At 36.8% G+C, this 12,946-nt stretch overlaps 1 protein-coding gene across 1 annotated transcript in view; it reads right to left on the reverse strand.

The window, feature by feature from the left end:
- The window catches only part of LOC134800243 (uncharacterized), a 299,703-nt gene that overhangs the window by 76,023 nt on the left and 210,734 nt on the right, over positions 1-12,946 (reverse strand). The window lies entirely within an intron of this gene.

The raw sequence follows: 12,946 nt of genomic DNA on the forward strand, positions 1-12,946 counted from the left end.
ATATTACGTCTAGATGTGGTCTAGATGCATATGGATTAGATATGTCAGTGTCAAAAGTGACGTTTCTGTTTGAAGGAACGTCACATTTGACACTGATATATCTAATCCATATCGTATCTAGCCGCAGTATTTGACGTATCCTAAAGTTCTAATCGTGCCGTACGTAATTTCTGTCGCGCCTCTTTTTGCCCAATTATAGTAAAGCTGTGGCAACACTTCTCCACATGTGGTATTTATCACCGACACGTGAATGTTTTCCTCTTCTCAGGCGCCATTTATCTTCAGCAAGCAATCACAAACCCAAAAACAGCGTAACTCCACATACTTCCTATAGCACATACAGCTTTTTCGTAAAGCAAGAAAGCCTTAATTAAAATTTGGCCGCAGAGAAACGCGGGTGTAAGTCATAATGAACGTAAATACTGTGGTTTTAGAAGGATTGTGGCACTTTGAAGCTGCCAAATTCAATAAAGCTGCTCGCTGCTCCTGTCTGGTGGATTCAAGTGCCTAGTCACTTATATTGCGTCGGATTATTCAATTTTATTAAAATATTCCTTCAGAATTCAAAATGAAATGTTGTCACAATGTAATGACAAAAAAAAAAAAAAAAAAAAATACTAATCAATTAAGTTAAAAATTAAACTTATTTATTATTATTTGTAAAGCAGGCCACTGACGAGCCTTCAAATGGATGCCGTTACAATAGATTCATCCAAATCGACGGCATCCCAATATTAAACATTGTACGTTTTTGACATTCACGGACCGGTTTGATTTTGGATTGCAGCCACGTTATTTGGACTGTTGGAAGGCTCGTCAGTGGCCACCTTTAAAAGGGAAGTATTGTATGGAAGTAATGTCTACTAAGCTTTAGCGTAATGGCATGGAATCATTGGCAGGAAATGTCAGTTTTGAAGAATTTAGTTTTAGTGAAATTGTATTTTAATATTTTTTATTTATTGTACCATCACGTTCCGCGATTGTTGCGCCATTTAGGGCCCTAGCTAAATTGGTTGTTCAATACTTACGCTTTAGAATTTCCAATTTAGCAAGAACCCTCAAATGGCATAACAATCCCGTGTACGTACATAAATTATAAATTGTATTTTATACTGTAATTTAATACTTATTGTGTAATATTTAAATTATATTTAATAAATATTCACAGTAAACCTGCACCTGTCTTCCCAACAGATTAGACCATTTACTACGAAACAATGATTAATTACATTACTTTAGCGTTTAACACGCTGAAATTAACCTGCTGCAAACTCTTAACTTAATGCGTTACTGTAAAAGAAGCCTTGGCCATTTATACTTAAGCTTTTAATTAAAATAACTTGTAATTTTAAATGAATAAGAAGCTTATGTCTCTCTCTGGGTTAAGTAGGTAATTGAATGAAGTGAAAAGACAAATAATACTGTGTCACAGGGGTATAAAGTACATTGATTAATACACATCAAAGAGAATTTATATATGAAGAGGCGTATTTAATTCTCAAATTAAATTTTGTAGTCACAGTAAATTTATTGCCATCTTTCGACAGATGATTAAAACTTTTAGAACCCCATTTGACTTTGATCCTTTTTCTTTCACTTAATTTAACGAATTTAACACAATACGTGTTAAATTCGTTAAATATCAAAAAGTGTCGCCATCGATGGCGCCGTTAAGAGCCCATCAACGTGCACACTGCTAAATAACCGTGATTATTTAAATTTAACGGCAGGTATTTAAAAAAGGGGGCCGCTACGGACTGTATTTTGTATTGAAGTACCTTCTAGTTTTTATGTTGCTGGATTCGTCAATCTATGCGTCCGAATTTAAAACGGCCGTTTTTGTTTTAAGTTCATAGATCGACGAATCCAGCAACATAAACAACTAGTTTGATGTATTCAAAAGGTACTTAAATACAAAATACAGTCCGCAGCGGCCCCCTTTTTTAAATACCTGTCGTTAAATTTAAATAATCACGATTATTTAGCAGTGGCGCTAGTGTGCACGTTGATGGGCTCTTAAGTATTAGAAACTGTCACGTATAATCTCCGTGTAGTTTAACCCTATCTACATTTTCACAAAGTTCTCAGGCGCACGAACTGCGACCGCAACTCAAAATGTTGAATTTAAACAGACTTTGTTTCGAATTCAGTTAAATTCCAGACTTCAAACGTCGTTAGCCTAATGGTGTCCGACACATGAGAAGAATGCAGAGTATTACAGAGTTTTCATATAGTTTTCATGTTGAGATGAGTTTGTTTAACATTGTTAGTTGTTAGTAGAGATGCAACGGATAGTTGTTTGGCCGGATACCGGATACCGAATATTCGTCCTGACCATTGGCCAAATATTCGGTATCCGGCCGTCGTATATTCGGCCGGCGGAACTATACCTACATTTTGTTTTTTTTTGGTGCGCATTGTGCAGGTTTTGACCTGTTTCGTAGTGAAGTTCGCGCGGACTCATTTCTAGGTCCGAAATGAATGCGCGTACAAGTCAGTGGAATGTTTAAATTGTTTTAAAATAATAAACGAGTACGATTGACCGTGACTGTTTCTTAGATCCAATTTGTTTACTCCAAAATCAAGCAATGATACTATCCGGTATCCGGCCGGATAGTTGGTCACTATCCGGCCGGATATTAAAATAATGGCCGGATACCGGATAGTAACCGAATATCCAGTGCATCTCTAGTTGTTAGTTGGTGTCAGTTTATTTGTGTAGGCATTGTATTATGTTGTACCTTCTGTACCATCGTCCACACTGTTAACTGTCCATCAGTAAACCTTATTATATAAGGCATAAGGTCCACCGATGGACAGTTTGTCAGGCCAATATAAATAAAAGGATAGTAGACGACAACTTCTCCATAAAAACGTAGTCCTCATTCCTCAGGTACCGAGGATATTAAAATTTAATATAATATTTTTACACAATTTGAGGTACAGTGTAAAAATATGGGTGCACAAATCATACTAATAAATATGTCCCATAGCTCTGTAAAAATATTTATTTAATTTTTTTATAATGTAATATTAGCATTAATAGATAAACCTTACATGCTAACACATAAATTTAATTTATATTTACTTCTTAACTTAACTTATCTTAACATTATATAATATGTATTTCATTATAATTTTATTTAGGTAGTTACATATTTAGTTTTAAAATGTTTACTGTATTTAATTTATTAGGCTTATCGAATAGGTATGTTTATTGTGTATGTTATATATATTGTATATATTGGTAAGTAGACTAGTAGATAACACAGAATAATTGCATTAATATGAAATATAACTTTTTGTGACTAGTGTCTCCAGGTAACGGCTTGATGCTATCAAAAGTTTTGGTTCTGGGGTAAAAAATACATCCAGGGAGCTATCGAATTAAGGGTGGAATCACATCTATCAGCATCGAGCCGCATTTTATATATGAGAAATCGCTCGTTAGTATGAAGATGCGTACGCATCGAAAACCTGAAAGCTAGTCCGGCTTCCTCACGATGTTTTTCCTTCACCGTAAAGCAAATAGTAAATATCAAATGATATTTCGTATATAAGTTCCGAAAAACTCATTGGTACGAGCCGGGGTTTGTACCTGCGACCTTCGGATTGAAAATCGCACGCTCTTACCGCTAGGCCGCCGGCGCTCAAGGAAATATCTCGCTTTTTAATACAATGGACATTGGCTGGAGTCTGTCAGGTTCAATTACTTATCCTGAAGCCTGAAGCACGGCTTTGACTTCGCATGAAAGTTCGCCTCACTGGGGCACTTCGGACGTTTAGGCTCAGGTGAAGATCGGTACCCGGCCTTGCGATATTGTCAACAAAAAATTCGCGCTCGCTGCGCTCGCGTTTTTGGTTGACTCTGTATCTACATGTTAACTTGACTGGTGAATGAATAGAGTTAGACCGAGAAAATTCTGCAATGATTTTGATAGCATACGCAGTGCAACTAGTGCAAATGTTATTTATACGTCATAATTTCATAAAAGTTTTGACGTTTAAAATAACACTTGCACTGCGTGTGTTATCATAATCGTTGCAGATCGTTATCTTGGTCTAACTCTAGTAATTTTCTTAAAAAAACTGCTTAAGTAACATAAATTTCAAGGACATTGGGTGTTGACAGCCCCTTAATGTGTTTAAAAGCGGTTTTATGAAAATTCTTCAACGATTTTAACAAGTCTACAAAACACTGATTTAAACTTTCACGATTATTAAACATTATCAAACTGCACAACGGGACTTAATCGCGTATTTAAGTTTTAAGATTTACCTCCGACGTTTCGAGGACGGCGTTGTCCCCGTGGTCTCGGAGAAGACGGTTCTCCGAGACCACGGGGACAACGCCGTCCTCGAAACGTCGGAGGTAAATCTTAAAACTTAAATACGCGATTAAGTCCCGTTGTGCAGTTTGATAAAGTCTACAAAAGTTTCGGTTTCGGCCGAAACTAGACTCAAAGCCGAACATTCGGTTTCGGTTTCGGTTTCGGCAAAAAAACATGTTTCGGTCGGACACTACTGAAAGCATGCGTACGCATCTTCATACTAACGAGCAATTTCTCGTATATAAAATGCGGCTCGATGCTGATAGATGTGAATTGTGATTCCACCCTAAGCGTAGAATATGTCAGCGAATTAAGAACTATGGTACATATTTTTGAGTTAGTTGTCTATGTCTATCCATATTTTTACACTTAACTGTAGGGTAACTTGTTGATCAATGAAACACTAAAAGTTCAAGCCTTTCTATCTCTGGTGTTTTTAAAGTTATGAGTGTGACATTTCGTATGAAGATAAACAATTTCGTTGGCTATCATATGGCATTCTCGGTTTCTACTTATCTGTAACAGTTCCTGTGTTATAAGCCTTTTTTTGAAAAATGAGTTTTGTTTCATTGTGTACTTGTGCATGTTTTCAATGAAACACTCTGATTTTTACAGTGAAACAAATGTAATAATTATAGTCTACCATGAAACATCGTTAATAAACATTGAAACGGTGTAATAAATAAGTGACATTAATACATATATGCTTTCACTCAATTAATGAGAAAGGAAAGGAGAAAATAGTGGTAGGCTGAAATTAGTTATTTAAAAGGTTTCCGACATATGGAATCATTATAAGATTGCTGAAATATCTAAAAGCGAAAGACTTGTTTCATTGTACACACACCTGAGTTTCATTGTGAATCGAAAATCTGGTCGGCAGGTACGGCATGCTGCGAAAAAGGCGCCTTTTATGTCCACGGAGCATGATTGCCAACTAGGTAGACGCGGGAGGGTTTTGAACATCTCCATGCTTGATTTCATACACTTTCTTGCAACATAGTGTTTATACACGACTGTTTCAATGTAAGACATGTGTCCTTAACCTTGCCATCAATGAAACATTCAACATATACGCCATCCTATCTCAGCCATTCCTAAAGTTAAGTATCTTATATTTTGTCATATGATAGACAAATTATTACCAATTTTCATGGTATTTTAGTTTCACAAATTTAGCACATAGGTTTTAATTATTTAAAAAAATAATGAGTTTGTTTCATTGTGTGCTGGTACTGGTGTTCAGTGAACATCATGTTTCATTGTATACTACATAAAAATGTTTCATTGTGAGACTAGGGGGTGTTTTTTTAATCAATTAATAAAAACTGCACCAAAGAGTGAAAGAAATTTAAAAATATTTAGCTCCAAATAAACTTTAATACACATAGAACATAACAAAAACTTAAAAAACGCCAAACTCGAGTCTATATCTTGGTAAAAAATTGCGAAACTTAAATGAAAAAATTTACTTTTGTTGCACGAATTCAGAATAATGCTCGTAGCAGCGTGCTCCTTCTCCGAGGCGCGCTCGTGTTTTGGGGAGGTGCTGGGGGTCCCTGAGCCTGCCCTTGCTTGACAGACGGCACTAGCTGGTAACACCTAGTTTCCGAGATATCGCAAAGTTACACTGTGTCCGATTGTTTCAATGTAGAACAACTGACCCTACATAAATTAACCACAGCTATATAGGCCTTTGTTTTATTTTTCCTTTTTTTTAAATATTGTAAGAGTTAAGAGTTGTAAAAAAATGTGTAAAAAATTTGTTGAAATAATCCATAAGTCTATAATTAAAAAAACGAAGGGGCACCGGGCACAGCTTTAGTTAACATACAATTGTGTAAAAATATTGTCCATAATGTCAATAACCAGGAAGGAAAAAGGGTACTACGGTTGTATGGAAAAGTGGTCGTCCACTACCACTATCCTCTTTACTTTGCATCTGAGGGCCTACCGCGAACCACGTTCGACGTGTTGACTCCCTGTCACACTTACGTACGAATTTACAAGTGCGACAGAGACACAACACGTCGAACGTGGTTCGCGGTAGGCCCTCTGGAGCCAAGATCAAGTTCGCTACTGCAGGCGCCTGGAATATTGTTGAGAGCAATTGTACTAGTTTAGTAACTTGAGTGCTTTTACCAAAGTTACAGTCTACTCTGACGTTCAAATGAAATGGCCCGGTAAAATTCTTCTTTAAGCAGGTACAGTCAGCGTCAAAAGTAACGTACCAGACTTCGTCAAAAGTAGGTATCTAAGTACCACACTCTATGTAGAACAATTAGACTGTGGTAGATACTTTTGAACACTAACTGTACAGATTATATCACTATTTGGAAAGGTATTTGAGGGTGGCATATACCTGTAACTTCGAGAAAGAGGTCAACCGCCGAATCCAACTCGGTTGGGCAGCGTTCGGGAAACTACGTAATGTCTTTTCGTCCGACATGCCTCAGTGCCTCAAGACGAAAGTCTTTAATCAATGTGTGTTACCAGTGATGACTTACGGCTCCGAAACGTGGTCTTTCACTATCGGCCTCATCTCAAAACTCAAAGTCGCTCAACGAGCTATGGAGAGGGCTATGCTCGGAGTTTCTCTACGTGATCGAATCAGAAATGAGGAGATCCGTAGACGAACTAAAGTCACCGACATAGCCCACCGGATTAGCAAGCTGAAGTGGCAATGGGCAGGCCACATTGCACGCAGAGAAGATGGCCGATGGGGTCGAAAAGTGCTCGAGTGGAGACCACGGACTAGCAAGCGCAGCGTAGGACGTCCACCCACAAGATGGACAGACGATCTTGTTAAGGTCGCCGGAAGACGCTGGATGCGGGTCGCTTCCAACCGGCACGTATGGAGGTCCAAAGGGGAGGCCTATGTTCAGCAGTGGACGTCTTATGGCTGAGATGATGATGATGATGATATACCTGTGACCATTGATGTATATCTCAGGACAGGCCTTACGGGCAATAAGAATGGAGCATGAATGGGGCCAATACAGCGGTGTGACACCGCTACAACGCGATTGGTTGATGAGTTCGCATCACGCGCGCGATTGGTCGCAACTAGTTGCGTTAGACTGCACGATTGGCTCGAATTCGCGAGTGACACTGCTGAACTAGTACCATTTTTAGTGCCCGTAAGGCCCGTCCTGAGACTCCTGAGATACATATATGGCAATGCTTTTGACGTGTTGTTTCATACGCAACTTTTGATGCTAACTGTACGTAGGTTGACACAATATACTAGGTATTTTAGGGAATATTTGGGCACATTGTAGGCTTATAATGCTTAAAGCCTGTAATTAATGTATGTAATATGTGTATATTAGGCACATATTTCATAATTATCAGGTAAAATAGGGTTCGGATAGTCCCCACAGTTCACCTTTGAATTTATTTTCAGACGAAGCAGCTTTCAGGCATTTCAGCAGGTTTCCTCACAAGGTTACCTTCACAGAAGGGACTGAATGTTTCGTCCTTTCAATAAAATTTGTTGAGCATATAAATTTTCTGTAATAAGCACAATTTTATTGCAAAATCTTCCTCTTAGTTACGAAAACGTATGGTATTTCCGTGACTCAACGGAAAATTAGGAATACTTACCAAATTTTATCAAAATCAGACGAAAAAGAAAAACACTTTAACCGGGTTATTCCCACTAGTTACCACCAAGTTCTTACCAGTGGTAACTACTAACTACTGGGATTTTTTTTCCCACCTTTTACCACTGGTAACTACTAGGAATAAATATTCCCAGTAGTTACCACCAAGCCGAGTACGTAAAAGCACTGGTAAAAGGTGGGTTTTTTTTTCCCAGTAGTTACCACCAAAATATTGTTAGAATTCAATACTAATAAAAACAGTATATATAGTATAGTATAAATGTAGCGTGCTGTAATAAATAATTATGTGTCAACTGTAGAGATTCAGTAAACTGCTTTAAAAGCGATCAAAAATATTAAAACAGTTTTACCGGTATAAGTGTAAAAACTAAAATAGAAGAGTCTCATTCTAGTTAAGTAGAAATTAACTTATTATCCGGATTATATTTATCTTATTAACTGTAAATTGAATTACATATTTATACAAACGAACAAACAAATCTGTCAAAAACCGACAGAACTGATTTCGTTTTATTATTTACAACTACTTCATTTCGTTCTATTATAACACGACGCAGAGCTGGAATATATAGGTATTCATAATTTGTAGTCAGGCTAAATAAGTATCTACAGGGCATAGTTGTTATTAAAACCGCCTGACGCTCTCTTGCCCCTTCGTCGTACTCGATTTGAGGTTGTTTTATGTCATTTTAATTACACTTTTGTTTGTTTACACGTTCTTCCAATAAACATATTTTCCAAAAGAATAAAAGTTAAATACATAAAAAGAAGTGTACGAGCCAACCAGCGTAACATGACCGAGCGATGTACTACCCGAGCGTAATTGGAATGCGAGCTTATGCTGGTTAGTCCGAGCAGTCAGCCCATCCGAAGCGCGCCCTAAGCGGTTTTAATAACAACCTTGCCCTGTAGGTAGGTAGGGCAAACCTTGGCCATTCGGTGATACATAGTTATTCGGTGATAGTCAGTTTTATTGTCTTTTAGCCGAGTTACCCGGTAATTTTATTGCTTAAAACAATGTTTAAGAGATACCATGGATGTGACTAATGTGGTGTAATATGGTTTCAAGTAATATAATTACCAGGTAACGCGGATAAAACACATTAAAACTGACTATCACCGGATAACCAAGTATCACCGAATAGCCAAGGTTTGCCCTACCTACTTATTTAGCCTGACTATAAATTATGAATACCTACATATTCCAGCTATGCGTCGTGTTATAATAGAATAGAACGAAATGAAGTAGCTGTAAATAATAAAACGAAATCAGTTCTGTCAGGTTTTGACTGATTTGTTTGTTCGTTTGTACTCGTATAAACATGTAATTCAATTTACAGTTAATAAGATAAATATAATCCGGATAATAAGTTAATTTCTACTTAACTAGAATGAGACTCCTATTTTAATTTTACACTTATACCGGTAAAACTGTTTTTAATATTTTTGATCACTTTTAAAGCAGTTTACTGAATCACTAACTGACACAATTATTTATTACAGCACGCTACATTTATACTATACTATTTAGACTGTTTTTATTAGTATTGAATTCTAACAATATTTTCGTGGTATCTACTGGGAAATAAAATTCCCACCTTTTACCAGTGGTAACTACTGGGAATAAAAATTCCCAGTAGTTACCACCAAGCCGAGTTGGTGGTAACTAGTGGGATTTTTTTTCCCAGTAGTTACCAGTGGTAAAAGGTGGGAAAAAAATTCCTAGTAGTTGCCACTGGTAAGAACTTGGTGGTAACTAGTGGGAATAACCCCTTTAACCAAATAAAAATTAGCCCATTTACCAAACTGCGATTCAAGATGATAACTGAAATACTGTATTTTACTTAAGTGTTTACCAAAATTTACCAAATTGCCACCGAAAATCGGACTTCTTAGTATACGAACTAACCCCGTGACCGTTTTGCATATGTATGGTATGTAAATACTCGTAATCGAACATATTGGAAGGCACGCCACGTATTGTCGACAATGTGTGCCAATTAGAATCAACCACTATTGTTCAGTTAGTTGTAAGGTCTCGTTTATGAACAAGCGGCGCGTTGTGTAGTAGGGCCGAGGGCGGACTTGCGGCGGAAGGACTTAGGCGGTCTTCACATTATACAGATGTAAGGGCATAATTATTTTCCATCGTATTTTCGCGGAAACGTTCGTATTTGTCATGCTACTTCAGTCAACCTCAGAACTTTTTGTACCGAGACTGACTGAAATAGCAACACGTTCGTACTTTCCGTGAAATTACGATGGAAAATAATTATAATTATACATCTGTAAGTAATGTACTTTAAATAGAATTAATAATTAACTTAAATAATTATTTAATTAATAAATACAAGAAATGGGAACTTGTACCTATTTCCTGTAGGAGATTTTTTTTCAGCTTACCTAACCTTTGAAGAGGTGGAATAAGTAGACAGTTCTGCAGATCAGGAGGAATGTAACGTGTCGTCATTTGTCAAAAATCATCAGTTTAAGTTTCGTATTCACACTTTCATATTACGAGAATCTATCCTGGAAAGGCATAATATATACCACATTTTCATAGACTGCGTAGATTCAGAGTAAAAGATTTCTAAGGCCCACTTGCACCATTCCACTAACCCGGGGTTAGCCAATTAAACCTGGAGTTGCCATGGTTACCCATACAATTCGACACTAGGTTAACGGTTTAACCGCTTAACCCCGGGTTAGTGGTATGGTGCAAGTGGGCCTTAGGGATGAAATACATTATCCATGATGGCCGCGGTTCCTGGAGGTCCTCAAACGTTAGATGGTCTGGACTTTAATTATTTTTTTATTTAAACTTTGTTTCACAAAAAATATACAACAATGTGCAAATGGCGGACTTAATGCCAAATGGCATTCTCTGCCAGTCAACCATAGGGCCAACAGACAAAGCAAACCCAATTTCAGAAATTTTCTAGTGATTTCGAGCTTTGTCCATGTTCGATTGTGTAATAGTAAGTCGAGATTAATTTAAATTTTTCCTTTTTTTTGCTTAAAAGGTATTTATTTATTTACAGCCTAGGGTCGATAGGTACCCGGGTAACCCGGGTAAATGTGCCTAGCACGCTGCTGGCATTGCCTCTTTGAACAGCCAGCGAAATATGCTGGACTAAATATGCGCCGGACCTAAAATATCAGTCATTAAAATAAAGTCGAAGGGGTTCTCAAGTCATGGTAACTAAGCTTTTTAGCTGTGTGTGGAACAGATGTGTGTTATTCTGAAGAGCTTAGGGTATTCTCATTTGATTTCTACGCCTGCCTCCTATTAGCCTTGGCCATAATGTTGTAGGAAACCATAAGTGGGGAGATTTGGTCGGCAAAAAATAATCAGCACAATCAGGGAGCCGATCAAATTCAAGTAACGGATTCACAGTCGCGTAAGACCTCTATAATTTGTCGCAACCCTGATCTTTCAGAACATCAGCGTATCTTACCTTACTGTTGTTGTAAACTGAACTTTGCTTTTATGGAACAAGGTTGATATTTCGCTGAAGCTAAAGAGTGATACGAGTTTGTAAAGGTTGTTGATATCTTGATAACATCAGTAGTTATCCTTTTGTTATCAACACTGGGAGAAATAGTCTTAAGTTAAGGAGAAAATGGTGTCTTTTACGCCCGTTATGAGGACAAAGGGAAGAATCGTTGTCCGGGTCTATAGGGTAGTGTTAGATAGTAAGTATTTACGTTTTAATGTATGTTCATTAAAGCCTTTGCGTAACTTTAACATAAAATAAGTGTTCCGTGAACAAAGTTTTGTACGGAACACTAAAAACCAGCTTAGTAATCAATTAAGTAAGTAAATCAATTTCCATGAAATTTATATGGACCTATGACATACCAAAAAAAAATTCGTCAAATCAAATCATAATTGGCGGAGTGATACAAAACCATGCGGTAGAAATGTGAACCTTATTTTGAAGGTGGTTAAAAACAGCTCGTTATGCAAAACTTATGCCATATTAAACGTAATAAGCTACCTACCCTATGACTAAATATTTATAAACTTCAAACTTCAACATTTATTCAGCAAATAGGCCACAAGGGCACTTTTACACGTCAACATTGAATTTACATCAACAATTTTATAAAATACAAGTAACTGCAACTACCAATTCAAACTAACGTATTACAATTACATAGATATGTATTACGAGGGTCGCACTGAAAGATTCGGGAATGGGACACTTAGAAATAACATAATAGAAACAGGCATATAATTTATAAAAATGTAACTCTTTATAAAACTTTTAAGGTATATTCCATTTGGTTGTCATTTGTATTTAAGAATTACTGGCAATTTGAAAATTGTATGTCGAACATTATTTGAATTTTTGGCCAAGTGATTTTTCGGATCATATTTTTAAACGGTTTTCAATATGCCCTCAGCGAACAAATAAAAGTTACAATGGGCTTCTGTTATTTTTTTATGAACTAGAGTTCATCGTACGCTCGTTTGCAGTTAAAATTAAATATGAAAGTCACTTTCATTTTATCCCATGGGTGATCTTAAAGAAGCATGTCATTCCAAAGCGACGTCAAAAATTAAAATCGCATTTGTGCTGTTAATTAAAAAGACTGCCAAAAAAGTTGCATATGGGCAGATTTCGACATTCCTAAATATTCATATGACAACAGTAAAAAAATCTTTTATATATATATATATATATATATATGTAAAAAAACTTCAATTCCGTTGGCTACTCCACGAATTTCATACAAAACCACTAAGGCCCCAAAATCGCCATACAAAAAGGACTTTGGGATTATGAGCCGTGTGCATTACAGAATGATTACTTTCAAAAGAAAATTTATATGCGTGGTCAGTTTGAGTTTAAGTATGTATTAAAATAAAGATTGACCGTCTAGATGCGACAGTTTTCTCTATTCCCGACATTTTCAGTGCAACCCTCGTATGGTCTCTTAACGTCGAATTACATAAACAAAAACTATAATAATAATTTAAAA

The sequence above is a fragment of the Cydia splendana genome, chromosome 19, assembly GCF_910591565.1.
Source record: "Cydia splendana chromosome 19, ilCydSple1.2, whole genome shotgun sequence".
Lineage (NCBI taxonomy): Eukaryota > Metazoa > Arthropoda > Insecta > Lepidoptera > Tortricidae > Cydia > Cydia splendana.